Source organism: Athalia rosae, chromosome 1 (genome assembly GCF_917208135.1).
Source record: "Athalia rosae chromosome 1, iyAthRosa1.1, whole genome shotgun sequence".
Taxonomy (NCBI): domain Eukaryota; kingdom Metazoa; phylum Arthropoda; class Insecta; order Hymenoptera; family Athaliidae; genus Athalia; species Athalia rosae.
In genome coordinates this window covers 18,262,717-18,271,941 of record NC_064026.1, presented here as the reverse complement: position 1 = coordinate 18,271,941, position 9,225 = coordinate 18,262,717, and the positions used below count along the sequence as shown (strand labels likewise).

General features: G+C 43.7%; 1 non-coding gene across 1 annotated transcript in view; it reads right to left on the bottom strand.

The window, feature by feature from the left end:
• LOC112694882 overlaps window positions 1-407 on the bottom strand; it is a 1,913-nt gene extending 1,506 nt beyond the window's left edge. Inside the window, exon 1 of the ribosomal RNA XR_003150237.2 lies at window positions 1-407. This exon is cut by the window's left edge and continues 1,506 nt beyond it. This is a non-coding gene — a ribosomal RNA (small subunit ribosomal RNA).
• Between the last annotated feature and the right edge of the window lie 8,818 nt (window positions 408-9,225).

Below are 9,225 nucleotides of genomic sequence, written 5' to 3'. Positions count from 1 at the left end.
CCGGAATCGAACCCTGATTCCCCGTTACCCGTTACAACCATGGTAGGCGCAGAACCTACCATCGACAGTTGATAAGGCAGACATTTAAAAGATGCGTCGCCGGCACCAAGACCGTGCGATCAGCCCAAAGTTATTCAGAGTCACCAAAGTAAACGGCGGACGGGACGAACCCGTCACCGATTGGTTTTGATCTAATAAAAGCGTTCCTCCCATCTCTGGTCGGAACTCTGTTTGCATGTATTAGCTATAGAATTACCACAGTTATCCAAGTGAATGTGGGTACGATCTAAGAAACCATAACTGATTTAATGAGCCATTCGCGGTTTCACCTTAATATGGCATGCACTGAGCATGCATGGCTTAATCTTTGAGACAAGCATATGACTACTGGCAGGATCAACCAGGGAGCTTTGTGTTATTGGTAGCTCTTTTCGTGTGTTGCCCCATGCCGCCGAGTCTTTGCCCGGTCGGCCACACGTTTTAATATAATATGTATATCTGGTACCGCACAACTTGTGTACGCGTACTAGCGCTCAGAGCGCTCTGTTCGACTTTATGTTTCCTCGGGTGAAGACAATTTTTGTCGACTCCCGGTGCGAATCGTTCGAATTATCCTTCTCGTATCCTTCGGCTGGATTGCAAGCGTCGGAAGTGAGAGTGGTTCTTACCGAAGCGAAACGAACGCCTGTGGTGCGGATCTCCGCTCGGACGAAAAATTTTCAAAGTTCGAAAATAATTTTTGTCTGCGTGTTCGTGACACGGTGCGGACGAAACCATAGCCCCGACAACAAACCCGAAAAGAAATGTCGAGATACGGGCCGAAACAAGTCGAAAGTTCGGATACCCGATGACTAAGTGCCGACCGACCGGTCGAGACCGCTCGGTGCATGAAGTATCAACGGTGCCGCTCAGACGTCGGAGCCGGCCGCCATAACACGTGTGCCTTATGGGGCAAAGCAGCAACGCAACCTGAAAAATATGGCAGTACGTTGGAACTTGGTTCCATGCGAGAGTCATTGGGACTTTGAAAATTTTTCGATCCAACGAGTGATGCGCGCATCTTTCGGAATTTGAAAATTTTCCGATCCAACAAGTGATGCGCGACTGCGTCGGACTTTGAGAATTTTTCGATCCAACGAGTGATGCGCGACTCTTTCGGACTTTGGAGATTTTCCGATCCAACGAGTGATGCGTGACTGCGTCGGACTTTGAAAATTTTTCGATCCAACGAGTGATGCGCGACTCTTTCGGACTTGGGAAATTTTTCGATCCAACGAGTGATGCGCGACTCTTTCGGACTTTGAAAATTTTTGATCCAACGAGTGATGCGTGACTGCGTCGGACTTTGAAAATTTTTCGATCCAACGAGTGATGCGCGACTCTTTCGGACTTTAAAAATTTTTCGATCCGACGAGTGATGCGCGCATCTTTCGGATTTTGAAAATTTTTCGATCCGACGAGTGATGCGCGAATCTTTCGGACTTTGAAAATTTTTCGATCCAACGAGTGATGCGCGACTCTTTCGGACTTTGAAAATTTTTCGATCCAACGAGTGATGCGCGACTTTATCAAAATTTGAAAATTTTTCGATTCAACAAGTGATGCGCGACTCTTTCGGACTTTGAAAATTTTACAATCCAACGAGTGATGCGCAACTTTTTTGAACTTTGAAAATTTTTCGATCCGACGAGTGATGCGCGACTCTTTCGGACTTGGGAAATTTTTCGATCCAACGAGTGATGCGTGACTCTTTCGGACTTTGGAAATTTTTCGATCCAACGAGTGATGCGTGACTCTTTCGGACTTTGGAAATTTTTCGATCCAACGAGTGATGCGCGACTGCGTCGGACTTTGGAAATTTTCCGATCCAACAAGTGATGCGCGACTCTTTCGGACTTTGGAAATTTTTCGATCCAACGAGTGATGCGCGACTGCGTCGGACTTTGAAAATTTTTCGATCCAACGAGTGATGCGCGACTGCGTCGGACTTTGAAAATTTTCTGATCCAACAAGTAATGCGCGACTCTTTCGGACTTTAAAAATTTTTCGATCCAACGAGTGATGCGCGACTTTTTCGGAATTTGAAAATTTTTCGATCCAACGAGTGATGCGCGACTCTTTCGGACTTTGAAAATTTTTCGATCCAACGAGTGATGCGCGACTCTTTTGGACTTTGGAAATTTTTCGATCCAACAAGTGATACGCGACTCCGTCGGACCTTCAAAATTTTTCGATCCGACGAGTGATGCGCGCATCTTTCGGACTTTGAAAATTTTTCAATCCAACGAGTGATGCACGACTGCGTCAGACTTTGAAAAATTTTCGATTTAACGAGTGATGCACGACTCTTTCGGACTTTGAAATTTTTTTGATCTAACGAGTGATGCGCGACTGCGTCGAACTTTGAAAATTTTTCGATCCAACGAGTGATGCGCGACTCTTTCGGACTTTGGAAATTTTTCGATCCAACGAGTGATGCGCGACTGCGTCGGACTTTGAAAATTTTTCGATCCAACGAGTGATGCGCGACTGCGTCGGACTTTGAAAATTTTCTGATCCAACAAGTGATGCGCGACTCTTTCGGACTTTAAAAATTTTTCGGTCCAACGAGTGATGCGCGACTTTTTCGGAATTTGAAAATTTTTCGATCTAACGAGTGATGCGCGACTGCGTCGAACTTTGAAAATTTATCGATCCGAGGAGTGATGCGCGACTCTTTCGGACTTTGAAAATTTTTCGATCCAACGAGAGATGCGCGACTTTTTCGGACTTTGGAAAATTTTCGATCCAACGAGTGATGCGCGACTCTTTCGGACTTGGGAAATTTTTCGATCCAACGAGTGATGCGCGACTCTTTCGGACTTTGAAAATTTTTGATCCAACGAGTGATGCGTGACTCTTTCGGACTTTGGAAATTTTTCGATCCAACGAGTGATGCGCGACTGCGTCGGACTTTGTAAATTTTTCGATCCAACGAGTGATGCGCGACTGCGTCGGACTTTGAAAATTTTCTGATCCAACAAGTGATGCGCGACTCTTTCGGACTTTAAAAATTTTCGATCCAACGAGTGATGCGCGACTCTTTCGGACTTTGAAAATTTTTCGATCCGACGAGTGATGCGCGCATCTTTCGGACTTTGAAAATTTTTCGATCCGACGAGTGATGCGCGACTCTTTCGGACTTTGAAAATTTTTCGATCCAACGAGTGATGCGCGACTCTTTCGGACTTTGAAAATTTTTCGATCCAACGAGTGATGCGCGACTTTATCAAAATTTGAAAATTTTTCGATTCAACAAGTGATGCGCGACTCTTTCGGACTTTGAAAATTTTACAATCCAACGAGTGATGCGCAACTTTTTTGAACTTTGAAAATTTTTCGATCCGACGAGTGATGCGCGACTCTTTCGGACTTGGGAAATTTTTCGATCCAACGAGTGATGCGTGACTCTTTCGGACTTTGGAAATTTTTCGATCCAACGAGTGATGCGCGACTGCGTCGGACTTTGAAAATTTTTCGATCCAACGAGTGATGCGCGACTGCGTCGGACTTTGGAAATTTTCCGATCCAACAAGTGATGCGCGACTCTTTCGGACTTTAAAAATTTTTCGATCCAACGAGTGATGCGCGACTCTTTCGGACTTTGGAAATTCTTCGATCCAACGAGTGATGCGCGACTGCGTCGGACTTTGAAAATTTTCTGATCCAACAAGTAATGCGCGACTCTTTCGGACTTTAAAAATTTTTCGATCCAACGAGTGATGCGCGACTTTTTCGGAATTTGAAAATTTTTCGATCCAACGAGTGATGCGCGACTCTTTCGGACTTTGAAAATTTTTCGATCCAACGAGTGATGCGCGACTCTTTTGGACTTTGGAAATTTTTCGATCCAACAAGTGATACGCGACTCCGTCGGACCTTCAAAATTTTTCGATCCGACGAGTGATGCGCGCATCTTTCGGACTTTGAAAATTTTTCAATCCAACGAGTGATGCACGACTGCGTCAGACTTTGAAAAATTTTCGATTTAACGAGTGATGCACGACTCTTTCGGACTTTGAAATTTTTTTGATCTAACGAGTGATGCGCGACTGCGTCGAACTTTGAAAATTTTTCGATCCAACGAGTGATGCGCGACTCTTTCGGACTTTGGAAATTTTTCGATCCAACGAGTGATGCGCGACTCTTTCGGACTTTGGAAATTTTTCGATCCAACGAGTGATGCGCGACTCTTTCGGACTTTGAAAATTTTTCGATCCAACGAGTGATGCGCGACTCTTTCGGACTTTGAAAAATTTTCGATCCAACGAGTGATGCGCGACTCTTTCGGACTTTGAAAATTTTTCGATCCGACGAGTGATGCGCGACTCTTTCGGACTTTGAAAATTTTTTGATCCAACGAGTGATGCGCGACTTTTCCGGACTTTGGAAAATTTTCGATCCAACGAGTGATGCGCGACTCTTTCGGACTTTGGAAATTTTTCGATCCAACGAGTGATGCGCGACTCTTTCGGACTTTGAAAATTTTTCGATCCAACGAGTGATGCGCGACTCTTTCGGACTTTGAAAAATTTTCGATCCAACGAGTGATGCGCGACTCTTTCGGACTTTGAAAATTTTTCGATCCGACGAGTGATGCGCGCATCTTTCGGACTTTGAAAATTTTTCGATCCAACGAGTGATGCGCAACTTTTTCGAACTTTGAAAATTTTTCGATTTAACGAGTGATGCGCGACTCCTTCGGACTTTGAAATTTTTTTGATCCAACGAGTGATGCGCGACTGCGTCGAACTTTGGAAAATTTTCGATCCAACGAGTGATGCGCGACTCTTTCGGACTTTGAAAATTTTTCGATCCAACGAGTGATGCGCGACTTTATCAAAATTTGAAAATTTTTCGATTCAACAAGTGATGCGCGACTCTTTCGGACTTTGAAAATTTTACAATCCAACGAGTGATGCGCAACTTTTTTGAACTTTGAAAATTTTTCGATCCGACGAGTGATGCGCGACTCTTTCGGACTTGGGAAATTTTTCGATCCAACGAGTGATGCGTGACTCTTTCGGACTTTGGAAATTTTTCGATCCAACGAGTGATGCGCGACTGCGTCGGACTTTGAAAATTTTTCGATCCAACGAGTGATGCGCGACTGCGTCGGACTTTGGAAATTTTCCGATCCAACAAGTGATGCGCGACTCTTTCGGACTTTAAAAATTTTTCGATCCAACGAGTGATGCGCGACTCTTTCGGACTTTGGAAATTCTTCGATCCAACGAGTGATGCGCGACTGCGTCGGACTTTGAAAATTTTCTGATCCAACAAGTAATGCGCGACTCTTTCGGACTTTAAAAATTTTTCGATCCAACGAGTGATGCGCGACTTTTTCGGAATTTGAAAATTTTTCGATCCAACGAGTGATGCGCGACTCTTTCGGACTTTGAAAATTTTTCGATCCAACGAGTGATGCGCGACTCTTTTGGACTTTGGAAATTTTTCGATCCAACAAGTGATACGCGACTCCGTCGGACCTTCAAAATTTTTCGATCCGACGAGTGATGCGCGCATCTTTCGGACTTTGAAAATTTTTCAATCCAACGAGTGATGCACGACTGCGTCAGACTTTGAAAAATTTTCGATTTAACGAGTGATGCACGACTCTTTCGGACTTTGAAATTTTTTTGATCTAACGAGTGATGCGCGACTGCGTCGAACTTTGAAAATTTTTCGATCCAACGAGTGATGCGCGACTCTTTCGGACTTTGGAAATTTTTCGATCCAACGAGTGATGCGCGACTCTTTCGGACTTTGGAAATTTTTCGATCCAACGAGTGATGCGCGACTCTTTCGGACTTTGAAAATTTTTCGATCCAACGAGTGATGCGCGACTCTTTCGGACTTTGAAAAATTTTCGATCCAACGAGTGATGCGCGACTCTTTCGGACTTTGAAAATTTTTCGATCCGACGAGTGATGCGCGACTCTTTCGGACTTTGAAAATTTTTTGATCCAACGAGTGATGCGCGACTTTTCCGGACTTTGGAAAATTTTCGATCCAACGAGTGATGCGCGACTCTTTCGGACTTTGGAAATTTTTCGATCCAACGAGTGATGCGCGACTCTTTCGGACTTTGAAAATTTTTCGATCCAACGAGTGATGCGCGACTCTTTCGGACTTTGAAAATTTTTCGATCCGACGAGTGATGCGCGCATCTTTCGGACTTTGAAAATTTTTCGATCCAACGAGTGATGCGCAACTTTTTCGAACTTTGAAAATTTTTCGATTTAACGAGTGATGCGCGACTCCTTCGGACTTTGAAATTTTTTTGATCCAACGAGTGATGCGCGACTGCGTTGAACTTTGGAAAATTTTCGATCCAACGAGTGATGCGCGACTCTTTCGGACTTTGAAAATTTTTTGATCCAACGAGTGATGCGCGACTTTCTCGGACTTTGGAAAATTTTCGATCCAACGAGTGATGCGCGACTCTTTCGGACTTTGAAAATTTTTTGATCCAACGAGTGATGCGCGACTATTTCGGACTTTGAAAATTTTTCGATTCAACAAGTGATGCGCGACTCTTTCGGACTTTGAAAATTTTTCGATCCAACGAGTGATGCGCAACTTTTTTGAACTTTGGAAATTTTTCGATCCAACGAGTGATGCGTGACTCTTTCGGACTCTGGAAAATTTTCGATCCAACGAGTGATGCGCGACTCTTTCGGACTTTGAAAATTTTTCGATCCAACGAGTGATGCGCAACTTTTTCGAACTTTGAAAATTTTTCGATTTAACGAGTGATGCGCGACTCCTTCGGACTTTGAAATTTTTTTGATCCAACGAGTGATGCGCGACTGCGTCGAACTTTGGAAAATTTTCGATCCAACGAGTGATGCGCGACTCTTTCGGACTTTGAAAATTTTTTGATCCAACGAGTGATGCGCGACTTTCTCGGACTTTGGAAAATTTTCGATCCAACGAGTGATGCGCGACTCTTTCGGACTTTGAAAATTTTTTGATCCAACGAGTGATGCGCGACTATTTCGGACTTTGAAGATTTTTCGATTCAACAAGTGATGCGCGACTCTTTCGGACTTTGAAAATTTTTCGATCCAACGAGTGATGCGCAACTTTTTTGAACTTTGGAAATTTTTCGATCCAACGAGTGATGCGTGACTCTTTCGGACTCTGGAAAATTTTCGATCCAACGAGTGATGCGCGACTCTTTCGGACTTTGAAAATTTTCCGATCCAACGAGTGATGCGCGACTGCGTCGGACTTTGAAAAATTTCTGATTTAACGAGTGATGCGCGACTCTTTCGGACTTTGAAAATTTTTCGATCCAACGAGTGATGCGCAACTTTTTCGAACTTTGAAAATTTTTCGATTTAACGAGTGATGCGCGACTCCTTCGGACTTTGAAATTTTTTTGATCCAACGAGTGATGCGCGACTGCGTCGAACTTTGGAAAATTCTCGATCCAACGAGTGATGCGCGACTCTTTCGGACTTTGAAAATTTTTTGATCCAACGAGTGATGCGCGACTTTCTCGGACTTTGGAAAATTTTCGATCCAACGAGTGATGCGCGACTCTTTCGGACTTTGAAAATTTTTTGATCCAACGAGTGATGCGCGACTATTTCGGACTTTGAAAATTTTTCGATTCAACAAGTGATGCGCGACTCTTTCGGACTTTGAAAATTTTTCGATCCAACGAGTGATGCGCAACTCTTTTGAACTTTGGAAATTTTTCGATTAGACGAGTGATGCGCAACTTTTTTGACTTTTGAAAATTTTTCGATCCGACGAGTGATGCGCGACTCTTTCGAACTTTGGAAATTTTTCGATTAGACGAGTGATGCGCGACTCCGTCGGACTTTGAAATTTTTTTGATCTAACGAGTGATGCGCGACTGCGTCGAACTTTGAAAATTTATCGATCCGAGGAGTGATGCGCGACTCTTTCGGACTTTGAAAATTTTTCGATCCGACGAGTGATGCGCGACTCTTTCGGACTTTGAAAATTTTTCGATCCAACGAGTGATGCGCGACTTTTTCGGACTTTGGAAAATTTTCGATCCAACGAGTGATGCGCGACTCTTTCGGACTTTGAAAATTTTTCGATCCAACGAGTGATGCGCGACTCTTTCGGACTTTGAAAATTTTTCGATCCAACGAGTGATGCGCGACTCTTTCGGACTTTGGAAAATTTTCGATCCAACGAGTGATGCGCGACTCTTTCGGACTTCGAAAATTTTCCGATCCAACGAGTGATGCGCGCATCTTTCGGACTTTGAAAATTTTTCGATCCAACGAGTGATGCGCGACTTTTTCGGACTTTGAAAATTTTTCGATTCAACAAGTGATGCGCGACTCTTTCGGACCTTGAAAATTTTTCGATCCAACGAGTGATGCGCAACTTTTTTGACTTTTGAAAATTTTTCGATCCGACGAGTGATGCGCGACTCTTTCGAACTTTGAAAATTTTTCGATTAGACGAGTGATGCGCGACTTTTTCGGACCTTTAAAATTTTTCGATTCAACGAGTGATGCGCGACTCTTTCGGACTTTGGAAATTTTTCGATTAGACGAGTGATGCGCGACTCCGTCGGAATTTAGAGATTTTTCGATTCAACGAGTGATGCGCGACTCTTTCGGACTTTAAAAATTTTTCGATCCAACGAGTGATGCGCGACTCCTTCGGACTTTGAAATTTTTTTGATCTAACGAGTGATGCGCGACTGCGTCGAACTTTGAAAATTTATCGATCCGAGGAGTGATGCGCGACTCTCTCGGACTTTGAAAATTTTTTGATCCAACGAGTGATGCGCAACTTTTTTGAACTTTGAAAATTTTTCGATCCAACGAGTGATGCGCGACTTTTTCGGACTTTGAAAATTTTTCGATTCAACAAGTGATGCGCGACTCTTTCGGACCTTGAAAATTTTCCGATCCAACGAGTGATGCGCGACTGCGTCGTACTTTGGAAATTTTTTGATCCAACGAGTGATGCGCGACTGCGTCGGACTTTGTAAATTTTTCGATCCAACGAGTGATGCGCGACTGCGTCGGACTTTGAAAATTTTCTGATCCAACAAGTGATGCGCGACTCTTTCGGACTTTAAAAATTTTTCGATCCATCGAGTGATGCGCGACTTTTTCGGAATTTGAAAATCTTTCGATCCAACGAGTGATGCGCGACTCTTTCGGACTTTGAAAATTTTTCGAT